Raw genomic sequence first — 14,898 nt, forward strand, 5'->3', positions numbered from 1 at the left:
GCCACATCAGCCTCCTTCTTGCTCCGGGTGGTTCTCTTTCCCCTGGCATTATGGCCTCTTGCTCCTCACTTATGCTGGGCAAAGTCCAGAGACCCTGACTCGGTTTCTTACTCAGACTGTAAGTTTGCTCCAGCCTTCTTCTGTTCTTGGGGATGCATCTTCCCCTTGCTTTCTTCACTCAGGTTCTGGGTTCCCACATGAGCTCAAAGTTTCCCAGTATTCCTTGCATCCTTCTGGGTATCTTTCTAACCCTGGTGTGCCATCCTGTGCTCTTCATCTGGTTCAATGGTTCTCTATCCATTCACCAGTCAAGATCACTATGAGCTGGTGGACTAGCTCACTAGCCATGGAAGGAGTCCGTTCTCCATCTGTAGAATGGGAATAATAATCCTCCCTTTGTCTGTTTTGCCAATTTAGAATGTAATGTCTTTGGGAGAGGCATTGCCTCTTACGATGTGTCTGTACAATGTCTAGTTCAGTGGGGCCAGGATCTTGCTTGGGACCTCGAGGTGCTACCATAATACAGATAGTAACAGGTCAGAAATCAGCCTGTACCCCCTGCCTACAGGAACATTGCTCATCTTCTGCACGTGGCTTGAGAGGCAGAGTGGTCTATGAGCACTTGCACAAGGCTAAGAGCCTTGGACTTTCTTTGTTCTAATCCAGCTCTGCCACTTATTCTCTCACAAGTCACTTGGGCCTAGACCTTCAATGATATTTAGGTGCCTAACTCCCAAGGACTTCAATGTGTTTCTTCACACAAGGCACAGTCAACCTGTGGAACTCCTTGCCAGAGGATATTGAGAAGACTTTAACAGGGTTCAAAAAGGAACTAGAGAAGTTCGTGGAGGACAGGTCCATCAATGGTAATTAGCCAGGATGGGCAGGGATGGTGTCCCTAGCCTCTTTTTGCCAGAAGCTGGGAATGGGCGACAGGGGAGGGATCACTTGATGATTCCCTGTTCTGTTCATTCCCTCCTGGGCACCTGGCACTGGCCACTGTTGGAAGACAGGATACTGGGCTGGATGGACCGCTGGTCTGACCCAATATGTTCAATGGGAGTTAGGCACCTAAATACTGCAGACGGTCAGGGCCTTGACCCCTATGCATCTGAAGAATGTTGACATAATTCTCGGTTACCTACCTTTCAAGAGCACTGGGAGAATTGCTGCAATTAGTTGGTGTTAGTATGCTTTGAAGATACAAAACAAAGTGTGTGAGCTTGAGATCCTCCAGTAGCTCTTGTGTGTCCCAGTAAAGACTTCTTGGGTAAAATCTAGCCTTACTGTAGTCAATGGCAACCCTCTCATGATTTCCATAGGGCCAGGATTTGACTTCTGACCTCTAGCGAGGTCCTCTTCTTTCGTTACAACATGTCAGAGTCTGAGCTGTTGAACATGGAGGAGCAAATTCAGCCTTGGCATAAGCAGTGTAATGAAGTCAATGTACGTGTGCCCACTTACACCAAGGCTGAATCTGATTTGGAGATTTTTAAAACACGTTCGTCAATACTGAAGCACGTTAAAGTTTATGGCCCCAACTGCCTGAAAAGAAAGGCATAAGAAACATGACCGGGGCTGGGAAGTAGAGCTATGGAAAGCAGAGAAATATAGACAGCACCTTGGAGATTGGAAAGTTGTACCGAAGTTGGTAGAGTCATGTTGTTACTACTGAAGAGAAGCAGCTAGTCATTGATGAAGCTGTAAAAAGCAACAAAGAGACCCGTGGTACCTTATAGACTAACCAAAGTATTGGAGCATGAGCTTTCGTGGGCGAAGACCCACTTCGTCTATAAGGTGCCACAGGACTCTCGCTTTTTACAGATCCAGACTAACACGGCTCCCCCTCTGATAACTGATGAAGCTGGTTTCCCATCTGAGGGAAGGACCAGATGCCTCTTGTCTATGGCATTCACTGGGCTCTGTATTTGATTTCTCCAGGCTGTGGCTGCATGTAGATTTATAGCTGCCTTAATTGGTTCCTTATGAAATGATTGAGTTATGCACGTAATTGTCTGATCATTAGGATGGGGGCTGGGGCACAAGTGCCAGGCTATGTAAGAAAAGGGGAAGGCCAGATGGCAAGATTTTAGTTGTCGCTGAAGAGGTTATGTTTCTAGTGACCCAGGCTCTCTGCCCAAGTCACTTGCCTGGCTCGAACTGAAGCCAGGTGGACACAGCGTAGTGGGGAGACAATCTGGGGCACAGGAAGAGTCCTGAATGAGCACATCCAGAGGCGGCCAAGATTGCTCTGGGCCATGGGGAAAACAGCACTGTGTCCAAAGTCCCTTCCAAGACATGCAAGTCAAAGGAATCATGTTGCCATCAATGTCCTATTCTAATGGGTGCAAGATGTTTTGATCTGTTTGGTCCAAGAATTTTAATTCAGGAGGAGTGCACAACAAATATTTGCACAAAAGGGTATTGCTCAAATACAGATGGTGCAGTCATATCGCCCACATAACATGGTGCACAAAGATATGTGTCCAAAACGTCACGGAAATATTGCATTGCAACACCCCCCACTGATTACACTTCTGTTATGTGGCACCGTGTCGCCTTTAATAGAGTTGCACCCTTTATACATCAAGGCACAGTTTAGCCTGTGACATCGAACAGGACAGAGGAACCACTGACACACTGGGAACCCACACAGCCTACTTGTGTGTTGACTCATAACTTTGTCTACACTACATGCCTGTGTGATTTGCGCAGCAAACTGTGTCATGCATGACGGACCCGGGCCACGTCATTTCACAAAACCCCTGGTGTTCCTTGCCATAAGTTATTGCGGGCATGAGTCTGACTGGGGGATGAGTAAGCTGGAAAAGGGACAAAGGCCGTAACAAGAGGTGACAGTGGCAGTTAGTGGCACAGAGGATCAATTCAAGAGGGAGCTGTGCCGATGTACACCAGCTGCAGAGCTTGGTTAGAGTAGGAAACTGACTATGAACAAGGATGTTGGGCCGGAGGATCCTGCTGAGCGCTGCATGCTCAGGTGTGCCTCTGTGGGCGATCTTCCCCTTTCCGGGCAGAAGTGGGTGCTGCCTCCTCCGCGCCCTCCCCTTCCCTCCTCATCCTGTGAGGAGGGCACACTACCGGATGTGGGATCTGCATGTGGGGATGGAGGTGGCAGGGAGTGCGGTTGCTTAATGCATTGTCCTGCCCATCCTGCAATTGTCCTTGCAGGGAATCTGCTCCAAAGTGAGCCATACCCAGAGCCTGGTAGGACCTTCCAGAGAGCTGGGGGCAGAGAAGTGTGAGGAGCAGAGGTTCCCCAAAGCCGGTTACAAGAGGATGTCTGTGCAGATCGTCCTTTCATCTGGCAGATCGGGGAAAGTAGGCTCAGCCGTGGCCATGCCCCAGTCAGGCACAGCTGGTCCCTATAAGAGGCAATGAGATAGGGCCTGGTCAGTCTCTCTCTGCCTTTAGAGGGAAAAGGGTCTGGCTGCTAGGGAGCGTACCTGGGTACCTAAGGTGGAGCAGGGCTGGGGGAAGGTAAGAGGAGCTGGGGAGCTCTGGCCTGGAAAGCCCCAGGCTGCAGACCTAGGGTAAGGCCAACTGGGTACTGGGGTTGCAAAGGGGCAGCCCACGGGTAGGCAGAGGCAGCAGTCCTTTGCCTGTGATGAGCGGCTGATCCCTGGGGCAGACTGCAGTGTAACGGGGGCTAAGTGACGACTGGCAGTAGCCAAGACTGAGGCAAAGTGAGGATAGTGGGGGGGTTCCCCTGGGAGGGGGAGACCCAGATTGGTGGGGTACTGCCAGGGGGCAGCACCCCAGTTAAAGGGGCACCGGGGTCCAGCGAGGCCAGAGGACAGGCGGATCACCAGCCTGCAGGGGGCGCTCCGGAGCTGGAAGTCACCAGCAGGAGGTGCCGCAGGGGTGAGTCTGCACCTCTACACAACCCAACCCTCCCGTCTTCTGGCAGGAGGGGACAATCTAGCCCATCCCAGGGCTCTGTGTCTATTCTCTCTCAATGATGGGTCGCAGTTGCTCAATATGCGACTCCAGATCCTGCCTTGCAAGCTGCACCTAGACGGTCTGAAGAGCCAGCTGCATTCGTCCTGCCCCTTGCACGTCATTGCCTGTGACAAAGATCCTGCAAGCGGATGTCAGCTGACAGTGTGATGGAGGAGGATGAATGGGGCTGAATGGAATCCAGCCCACTCTTGCAGAGCCATCCTGTCAATGCCGCATTAACCAGAAAAATGAAAGCAAGACAAGCAGCTATTACTCACAGCTTGACACATGGTGGGGAGCAGAGACATTGAGTAAGAAAGTGCTATTTATACTGTCAGCTTTTCCCATGGAAGACCCAATCCTGCTCCCACTGAATCACAGGGAAGAGAAGCAAGCTGCAAAACGGCATCTGAGGCCTTGATGCTGCGAGGCCCTGAGAACACTCTGCTCCCATTGGTTTCAGTGGGTTTTGAGGGTAGTCAGCACCTGGCAGAAGGTGCACAGCATCTCACAGGATCGGGCCCTTAGTTAGAAGTTGGATCAGCACCCTCCTGGCAGGTCTGATGTGACCATAACTTACATAGTTCAGTACCGGAAAGCGAGGAATTGTTCAGAGAACCGCACTGACAAAAGTTACATTGGCTCAGCGAGCTGCTAGCCAGGAGGGAGGGATCTAACTTTGCCAGGCTTACAACCTATTCAGAAATCAGGGTTCGAGATTATTGGTGGCTTGAAGGCTCCACTTCTGACGGAATTCAGTGAAATGCGAGTCCTGTGTTGCTGCATGGCACGGCACGGCACGGCACATTCTTAGATTCGCCCCGTCAGCCTCAGCAGCGGGGCCAGAATGACTTTCAGAGAAGAATCTCGATGCCTTGCCTAGTACAGGCTTCCAGTTAGTATAAAAACAAAACATGTTTTTCACATTAAATTTCCTTTGAAAAACAATGGTTTAAATTAAGGGTAAAAAGGAGAGAGAGGGGAAAAAAAGAGAGAAAAGAGAAGAAAAAACTTCAGCAAAACTCCAAAATGTTTAATGAAACTCCAAACTTTTTAAAAATAAGTTCTAGAGGTTTCATGAACCCTAAAAGGCAGGTGGGTTCTCCCACCATGAGCTGCTCCAATAGATCAACCCCTCCAGCAAGGGCTGGGAGTATCAGCAGGGCAAACAGATGAATGAATGATATTGGCCCTCCAGGAGTCCTTAGAAGCCCCGCCCATGGATTGGGGCCCTGTTGGGCTGGGCACTATATACCAAAAGCTCCAAAGAGCTTATCATCTAAAAAGGACAGACAAACAGTGGAAAAGTAAAGAGACTCGCTCAAGGTCGCACAAGCAGGTCAGTGGCGGGGCTGGGAACAGAATCCACACCTTCTGTCCCAAGAATTTATCTGCACCCCATCACCGCAGTATATGAGCACCTCCCGATCTTTAACGGGTTTAGCCGCACTCCGCCGTGGGGAACGGCAGTGCCATTATCCCTGTGGTGCAGACCACACTCCTCCGACACAGAGTAGGTCTACATTACAGCGGCTAAGCTACGGCATTGCAGCTGTGCCGCTGTAGCATGGCCACTTCCTACAGCAATGGAAGGGGATTTTCCATCCGTGTAGGGAATCCATCTCTCGGAGAGGCAGTTGCCAGAGTGACAGAAGAATCCTGGCTGTGTCTATAGCAGGGGTTAGGTCTACCTAGCTACGTCACACAGGGTGTGAGACTTTTCTCAGCCCTGAGCAATGTAGGTAGGTCGACCTATGTTTTAGGTACATACCAGACTTCTGTGACTTGCCGAGAATCACACAAGGGTGTGCCCGTTCGGTTAGTGGTTTTAGGCGATGTGCACACGAGTTGGTGGAAGGTGGTTTGAGACCCTCAAACTCAATTCACGCAGGTCACCAAACAGCCACCAGCTAACTTTTGGTCACTGCAGCTGGGGCTGGATTTGAACCTGTGAGCCAGAGGCGAAAGGCTCTTTGGGTGGAGGTGGGGATAGAAATGTAATTCTTATGATCTGCCTGTACATTCATTCAAAGGGAAACCGATTCAAATCCAACATGACGTGAGTGACTGGTTCAGTGCTGACAGCCCCTGCAGCGTTTGTAACAAACCTTGCCGCTTTCCTTTGAACGGTCTCCAATTTATGAATTAAAATATGCAATTCTATCTCATCTGGGGTGGGGGAAAGCCAGGAGCCCAGCTACTCTATTTATTCTCACTTGCCCAGAAACACAACAGAGAGCTAGGCTTTGGCTCCTTTGAGCTTCTCCTGGCTTCAAGGATCTTTCTAAGGCAGAATCTGGGGCTGGTTCTGTGCCTTGCAGGAGAGAATTGCATCTGCCATTCTGGAACTACCCAGCTCCGGGTCTGCACGGCAGAGTTTGGGTCTGAACTGTGGGGCAGTCTGGGAGAGTTTGAAACTGGGAGTTCAACTCTGGATATCACTTAAAACAAAGACCGTCGTTCTGGGGCGGGGACGTCGTTCTAGAAGTAGCTCTCCCCAGGACATGTATGGTTTTGTGAAACAGGATTTAGGGTGACGGAGGAGGTGGCATGCAACAGCTCAGCTTTAACCCCAGACTTGCTGATGACCTCTCAGCTTTTATGAATAGGAAATAGACAGCGCTTGGGAGCCCCTGGCTTTAACAGCGTGATGTGGATCTGGTGCGTGCAGCGGGAGGAACTGCGAAGGAGACGCACTTTGAGAACACGTCTGTGCAATGCAACATCTACATGAAACAACATCTGAGAGTCTGGGATTTCTATAAACACTGCAGAGCTCATGTCAGCAAATCCAGGAGTCGGATGGATTTACTCACAGCTTTGTTACTTCCCGCAGGGCACGTCTGGGTAGGGAAGGCCCCAGCTACAGGTTCCTCTGCCTGCTAATCACCTTTGCGTAATGTAAACTAGACCCCACGCAGCTGGCACAGTGCTGGCAAGCTGGGTTTCCCCCAGCACAAAATGGGAGCAAGTGTGTGCCATGAACACACAGCACACATGCATGCTGGAGTCCACTGTAGAGCCTCAGAGTCTGAGACGCCTCTCACCCCTCGCCAACAGCCTGGCAGAGTGGCATTGTCTGAATGAAGTAACGTCTCGGGACGTGATCTCATGGTTAACGCCCACAGGCCCTTGGATGGAATGCAAGCGGGAGGGTCATGTGAATGGAACAAGAGGTGCCCTGACTCAATTCCTCTGGGCTTCCTGGACATGCTGCATCTCATGTGCATGAGCCAGACAGAATCACTTGCTTGGGGCTGGGCATGATCCGTAGGCTGCTTCCTGCAGTGAGCTGAACAGAGAAGATTCTAGTGCTCTGCAGTGGTGCTAGATTAAACTCCCCCTTTTCCTGCAGGTGTGGACAGTTTAAAGGTCTAAGCATTGGCCTTGCTACACTTACTCTCCCTGTAATCACAAGTGAGGTCTCCAACCCTTCATCTTATAGGGGATATGTTCAGCCACTGCAGTTTACTCCATGTGCGTCTCAGATGTGTCCTTTCAGGCCTGTCTCTTCCTTGTGGACTGTCTGTGATATTTTCCACTGCCCTTAGCCAAAATTCTCCCTCTTTCCTTGCTGCCTTCCCTGAACGGTTATGGTTGCATTCCAGCAATGGCTAGGAAAGCATTTTGGGAATAGAAGGTGCTGTATACGGATAACTTAGTGCTGAGCAACTAATTCACATAGGGGTAACTGATTCAAAACATTTTGATTCCTGGTCAATCTTCTGCAAACCGACTGCAGTTTCCTCATATTTGCTATCCAAGAGCATTAGCAGAAAATGTTTGTGGCTGGCAGCTCACTTGCAAATATTCAAAACGGAGTCTGTTTTCATTGGACGCCTATACCACCTGAGAATTTTCTGCCCCCACTGAAGGAGGATAACTCTTAGAATTGACTTTCCAGTACAAATATGCATCACTCTGAATGTGATAACCACTTTCCGTCAACGACCATTGACGTTTGATTAAAATGTGAGGCTTTGGCAAATGCTCCTGCTGGTGAACCCATGTGCTAGAAATCATGCAGAACAGGGCCATGTGTAACCCACACACCTCCTCGGTGTCAGGGCCGGCTTTAGGCCAATTCCACCAATTCCCCCAAATCGGGCCCCGCGCCTAAGTTGGCCCCGCACCCAGTGAGTATCTCTTCCCTGGCTAGAGGCGCCTTTTCAAGTTTTACTCACCTGGCGGTGCTCCGGGTCTTCAGCGGCACTTCGGCAGTGGGTCCTTCGCTTGCTCCGGGTCTTCAGCGGCACTTCGGCAGTGGGTCCTTCGCTTGCTCTGGGTCTTCATCGGCACTTCGCTCCTGGTCTTCGGTGGCACTGAAGGACCCGCCGCCGAAGTGCCGCTGAAGACTCGGAGCACTGCCCGGTGAGTACAAGCCCCATGTGTTTTTTTTTTACATTTTTTTTTGTTTGTTTAATATATAGTCATCCCTGCCCGGGCCCCGTCGAAACTGTTCAAATTGGGCCCCGCACTTCCTAAAGCCGGCCCTGCTCGGTGTGGGGTTCTGCCCCATCTAGTGGCACCAAGACCGCTTAGAGAGAAATGAGTCTGCTCTACAGCCTTAGCTAACAGGCAGTTGGTTTTCAACTCATGCAAGTAGAGGCTCATGCATTTAGCTCTGGAGGTCCCCAGCTCAATCCTGCCCGCTGACAACCGGGGTCTGTCGGCATTACACGTGCACTCAGCAAAGCAGGCTCATTTAAATCATCGGATGTTTGCAGCAAACCTTTCTGGCAATATTTGCCCAGCTCCCACTATTAGCTCAGTGGTTTGAGCATTGGGCTGCTAAACCCAGGGTTGAGAGTTCAATCCTTGAGGGAGCCATTTAGGGATCTGGGGCAAAAAACTGTCTAGGGATTGGGCCTGCTTTGAGCAGGGGGTTGGACTAGATGACCTCCTGAGGTCCCATCCAACCCTGATAGTCTATAAATGGCTGGGTTTACTCACAGGGGATAATATTCACCCAACTGAAGGCAGTGGATGCGAGAACCTCTGCTTGACTTATGTCCCACAAGAGGGAAGATCTGGGCATCTGTAGTATCAACTGGCACAACCTCTTCCTTTGTCTCCAGGAGGCCTTCTAAAGATCAACTGCTTTGGAATGTCCCTCACCACATCTGTTATCCAGGATGTGGCCTCTGGTGGGACAGACTGTGCAGAGTGGCTGCCAATACCCTCTACTATCCCAGTGCAGAAATGCAAGACTCAGCCTCTACTAACTACCCATCTATCTATCTCTACCCATCCGTCCACAGGCATTTAGATGCCGACTGCTGGGACTGAAACTTTCCCAGGTTTGTAAATCTGTCCACAAGCGTCGTTTCCTCTCTGGATCGGTCAGATTGCCTCTAAAGGGTCTTTCTTTCCATTGTCCACTCATCTTCTCCCACCTAAGATGAGAAACAGCAGCACCGAAGAATAGAGTTGCTCTTGTGCATCGGCTCATTGACCTCCAGAATCTTAGCACCAACAATAGCTAATACTTGATGCTTCAGAGGACAGTGCAAACCTCTCCAGCTGTGCACTGTGTTTGTATGTTTAGTACAATGGGGCCCTGCTCCGTGACTGGGGCTCCCACGCTCTACTGCAATACAAATAAAAACAAACAACAATAATGACGGGGGAATGATTTCCTGCTTGCTCCAGGCTATCAGCGCCCGAAGCCCTGAAACGTGAGATTTGATCACCCTTACCTCAACCTGCGTATGTGAAAATCCTATCAATGATTATTAAAATGATACAGCTGCCAGACTCCATCTCTTCCTTTGTCAGGGACACAGAAATCAAAGGAGTATTTCCTGCTTGTTATAAATGTACAGCCGTTCGCTACAGCTTGTTTTCATACCATGGCACAGAGTAAAAAAGGGAGAGAGAGGTCGAAGTCAAAAAATCAGATCAGAACTTTCCTTAAGTTTGAGAAGTGTCAGAATCCAGGATTTGGGTTCAGACTAGTATAGCTGGTGGGAATTTACAAAGTTTTTGGCTCTAGAGTTAGAGCTGAAATGTCACCCGGGTGAGGGGATTTCAGATGTGATGTTTTCGTCTAGACTCGTCTCCTATAAAAAGGAGAGACTCATCAGTTACAGGAATAGCTAGCAGAACTGTGAATCTATTATCAATCAATTGCAAACATTTCTCAACAAATACTAGAATCATTACTAATGACTCTCCAGTAATTAACTACAGTTACTAATCAACTGTAGAATTTGCTAAGCAATTGTTAGAATTTCTAAGCAATTAATAAGCAATTCTAGAAATAGCTGCTCACTTACTAATCAGTTGCTATAACAATGTCTAAACCGCTCCAGAAAAAGCCAATCATTTAGTAACCTATGGCGAAATTTTGTACCACTTCCTCTCAGCTTTTTAATTTTTTTTAAATAAACTGACAATTTCACACAGTTTTACCTCTCTGCTTTTCTGGAGTACAAAAATTCACTGAGCAAAAACACCTCCAGAATTTCATCTCTTCTTCTTAAAAACCTGAGCCAATGGCGCCCTCTCGTGGAAACAGATTAATTTGATGCTTAGGCATCTATGCAGCAGCCGCTGTTTTGCGCGGGACCAGATTCTTCTGTTGTATTAACTCCACTGAAGCCAACAGTTATCTCAGGGTGAATTAGATCCAGCACGTGCAGATTGGAAGAACATTCTCAAACCATCACATACATACACAATCTATTCTCTGATATCGGGGGTAGCTGTGTTAGTCTGTAGCCACAAAAACAACAAGGAATCCGGTGGCACCTTAAAGACTAACAGATTTATTTGGGTAAAAAGCTTTTCTGGGTAAAGAACCCACTTCAGATGACTCCATGCATCTGAAGAAGTGGGTTTTTCACCCACGAAAGCTTATGTCCAAATAAATCTGTTAGTCTTTAAGGTGCTACTGGACTCCCAATCTATTCTCTGCGTCTCATGTTGATGGCGTCTCTGGGTGTGGTATTGTGGCATTTGCCTCTTATTATGTATATCACGGTAGCATCTAAAAGCCCCACCCATGATCAGGACCCCACTGCGCTAGGCTCTGTACAGACACAGAACATAAAGACAGTCCCTGCCTCACAGAGCTTACAATCTAATTAATGTGCCTGGCATAGAGCTGTTTTTACCATCGTGTTTTTTCTCCTAACACTGTGGTTAAAAATAGCCAGCACTTTCTAAAATAAAGCTAGGATCCTGCACATACACACGCATACTTAACTTTGCCTCATATGGGTACTCACGCTGCTCCGGGCCAATGGGAGCTGCTGGAAGCAGTGGCCAGTAAGTCCCTCGGCCCGTGCCGCTTCCAGCAGCTCCCGTTGGCCCGGAGCAGTGATCCACGGCCAGTGGGAGCTGCGATCGGACGGGGCAGGTAAACACACCGGCCCGGCCCGCCAGGGGCTTTCCCTACACAAGCGGCGACCCCAGTTTGAGAAACCCTGATCAACATTATTCACAAAGAGAAAAAAAAATGTACCAGCTAGCTCCACCGATTTGAAAACGGTGCCATCCTTCCACAGATAAGCACATCACCAAACCACCAACACACGCGGTGATAAGACTCACTGGAGAGGACAAGAACTGAATGGGCTATGGAGACGGATTTCCCTTCTGTGCCCTACACAGGGTCACTTCAGGACCCTGCGGAGGCACTCTGGCTGGGTGGAATCGGAGAAAAGCTTGCTCAGCAAGTTCCCAAGCTGTCCCCATTTTGTGCATTGACAGTCCAGGGGCCTCATGGCCTCTATCCAGAGGTGCTGGAACTAGGGGTGCTGCTGCACCCCCTGGTTTGAAGTGGTTTCCATCAGATACAGGGTTTACAGTTTGGTTCAATGGCTCTCAGCACACCCACTCTGCAAATTGTTCCAGCACCACTGCCTCTATCTGGCACCTTTCACCGGCAATACACTCACTGCTAAAAGTTTTTTTTAAAAATGATTTTTGTAAAGATAAGGTGGATCTCTGCATAGGATTTTTTCTTTGTGCACCACCAGCACACTGGGGCCCTATTCTCAACGAGCAATAGCCTAAATCATAATAATCATTGGTGCTATAATTCTGTAACAACTGGCTGCTGCATCCCGGTACCATGCCTTGGACTCATATATAGTCTCTGCACCCTCATCAATCAGAAACTTCCTTTCACAATGCCATCCTGATCGATATCTTGGGCCAGATTCTATGCTGCACCTCTTAGCGGGTGCAGATCAGAAGGCCCAACACAGAGGGAGCAAAAGTAGATTCATACCTCCCAAATTCTGGTCTGATGTGGGGTAGAGGGGATAACCCTATGGAGCTGTCTGGCAACCCAGAATAGTTGGAACATAGAGTGCTCCTTCCTGCCACGACCATGTCCGTGGGTCTGCCCTACATTATAACCCTTTGTCAGAGGCTGTGAATGGAGACAACATAAGACCTTATGCTGCATAGGAACCCACCTGCAAGGGGGAGAATTTCTGGCTGGTGAATCTGCCAATGTTCTAGCCCCTTTAAGCTGCTGGAGCAATGTTAAGGCACAGAATTGCATGGAGAGATTAGATTAATTCATAAAACCAAATTTATATCCGAGGACCAGTCATCCAATGGGCCACATCCCGAGGTCTGTCCTCAGAGCCAAAACCTCACATGTGTATGCAGGAGACTTCAATTCTTCCTTAGCTATCAATGGGAACGGTGTTCCAAAAACTTCTCTTTAAAAAAAATGAAATTTTGTTTGTTATATATATATACACATATTCAAAATAAATACACAGTACTTGTTTTTGTCAACCAGCACTAACTGGTCCCAACTGCCAGCCACAGCTGAAATTGGCAACAGATCGTTTCTTCCCTGACCACCAGCTAGCATTTCCATGGGAACAGAAATGGTAAAAATGGGGGAATTTGCTTTAACTGTTTCTCAGCTATCTAACATGCCAGGCACAAGGGAGAGATGAACCCCAGTGCCGCCAGAAGTACTAGGAACATGAGCACACAGCACTGGAATGTGAACGCCATAGCCAAAAAAAAAAATACTCTGACAGCACAGGTGCTGGAGTGGCAGCATCAGCACGCCACAGCTAGTTCTTCTCTAGTACAGATACTGGGTCAAATCCATCTTCAGTGAAGTGTCATCCCCTGGAAACAAATCTGTCCCTTGAAGGAGGAGGATGTACTGGCTGCAGTGGCTAACAAACTTTGCTCAGCTGAGGGCTACCTTCATAACCCGCTGTGTGCCAAGTACCGCTCCTAATTGACCCACATTGGGGTAGACTGAGAAGACACAGGTGCAGCCGATGGAGACTGCAGGTCCCAGCATGCAATGCTCTACTTGATTTCAGACCAGAAGCATGCTGGACTATGTAGTCTCCATGGAAATACCTCTGTATTAATGAAGAGAAGAGACATTAGCTAAACTATGGAACTCTGTGGGCAGCAGCGAGCCCAAGGACACAAACTGGTAGTAGCACCATGAGTAAGCTCTCCTATCAGTCAGAACATTGTTCTTCCACAGTGTAGTTTATAAAATATGTATTATGCAGAATGCACGTGAAATACTACTCCATCCAGTTACCAATACTCCTTCAATTCCTGTCCCTCACCAACATGCAGCTTTGCTGTGGGGTTGTCAACTGCTGCACTCCACCCCAGAGGAGGCTGCATTGCAGTGGCAGATGAAGTCAGTCTTGTGCTTGCAAGCATACGTTTACAGAGAAAAACTCACCCACAGATGTGAGAGGGGAGCTGGTGCTGAGCAGCCACCTCGAGATGAGTGTCACGTTCGCCAGTGGAAAATTGAACCCGGCACCAGACGCCAGAGCCCCGGCACTTCAGTCAAAGGAGCCGCTCCCACCGCCGTGTGTTAGCACCGGGCTGTTCTAGGTGTTGAGGCTTAGCAGGAGACACTGTCGTGTGGGGCTTCTTTTGTATCTGAGACCAACAAGCAGACAGGCCTCTGTGCAGACCCCACAGAGCCCAACAGGCACAGGTAGAGGGATACCCCGCCCCTGTGCAGTCCCCTATGCCCCCATGCAGCCCCCTACACCCCATACCCCTGTGCAGTCCCCTATGCCCCCATGCAGCCCCACAGTACACCCCATACCCTGTGCAGTCCCCATGCAGTCTGTGCAGCCCCTACACCACCCCATACCCTGTGCAGTCCCCTATGCTCCCATGCAGCCCCTACACCCCATACCCTGTGCAGTTCCTATGCCCCGTGCAGCCCCTACACCCCATACCCCTGTGCAGTCCCCTCGCCCCCATGCAGCTCCTACACCCCATACCCCTGTGCAGCCCCATGCAGTCTGCTACACCCCATAACCCTGTGCAGTCCCCTATGCCCCCATGCAGCCCCTACACCCCATACCCTGTGCAGTTCCCTATGCCCCATGCAGCCCCCTACACCCCATACCCCTGTGCAGTCCCCTACGCCCCCATGCAGCTCCCTACACCCCATACCCCTGTGCAGTTCCCTACGCCCCCATGCAGCTCCCTACACCCCATACCCCTGTGCAGTTCCCGATGCCCCATGCAGCCCCTACACCCCATACCCCTGTGCAGTTCCCTGCGCCCCATGCAGCTCCTACACCCCATACCCCTGTGCAGTCCCCTATGCCCCCGTACAACCCCCCACACAGTACACCCCATACCCCTGTGCAGCCCCCATGCAGTCTGCTACACCCCATACCCCTGTGCAGTCCCCTATGCCCCCATGCAGCCCCTACACCCCATGCCCCTGTGCAGCGAGGGGCCATAGACCCTAGGTGGGGAGTCCTTCCCCAAGCCCTCCTGCTCTTCCCCCACTCCTCAACTAGCGCCTCCTCCCAAAATGGTTTTAGCCCCTCCCACTTCCTCAGGAGCCCCAGTGGGCGTGGCTATGCCCGCCAGTGGTTTCCCCCCTGCCCCACCTCAGCCCTCTCCCCTGAGGAGACTCAACGCCTCATCCCGCAAAGCAACGAGGCCCCGCCC

At 50.0% G+C, this 14,898-nt stretch overlaps 1 long non-coding RNA gene across 1 annotated transcript; it reads right to left on the reverse strand.

The window, feature by feature from the left end:
- Positions 1-9,893: 9,893 nt before the first annotated feature.
- On the reverse strand, positions 9,894-14,897 carry LOC120391863. Its single transcript, XR_005591508.1, has 4 exons — positions 14,838-14,897; positions 13,655-13,860; positions 12,390-12,641; positions 9,894-10,022 (listed from the first exon to the last, which is right to left on the reverse strand). It is a non-coding gene; the product is annotated as an uncharacterized LOC120391863 (long non-coding RNA).
- Position 14,898: the final 1 nt, after the last annotated feature.

This window comes from Mauremys reevesii, linkage group 26 (assembly GCF_016161935.1).
Source record: "Mauremys reevesii isolate NIE-2019 linkage group 26, ASM1616193v1, whole genome shotgun sequence".
Taxonomy (NCBI): domain Eukaryota; kingdom Metazoa; phylum Chordata; order Testudines; family Geoemydidae; genus Mauremys; species Mauremys reevesii.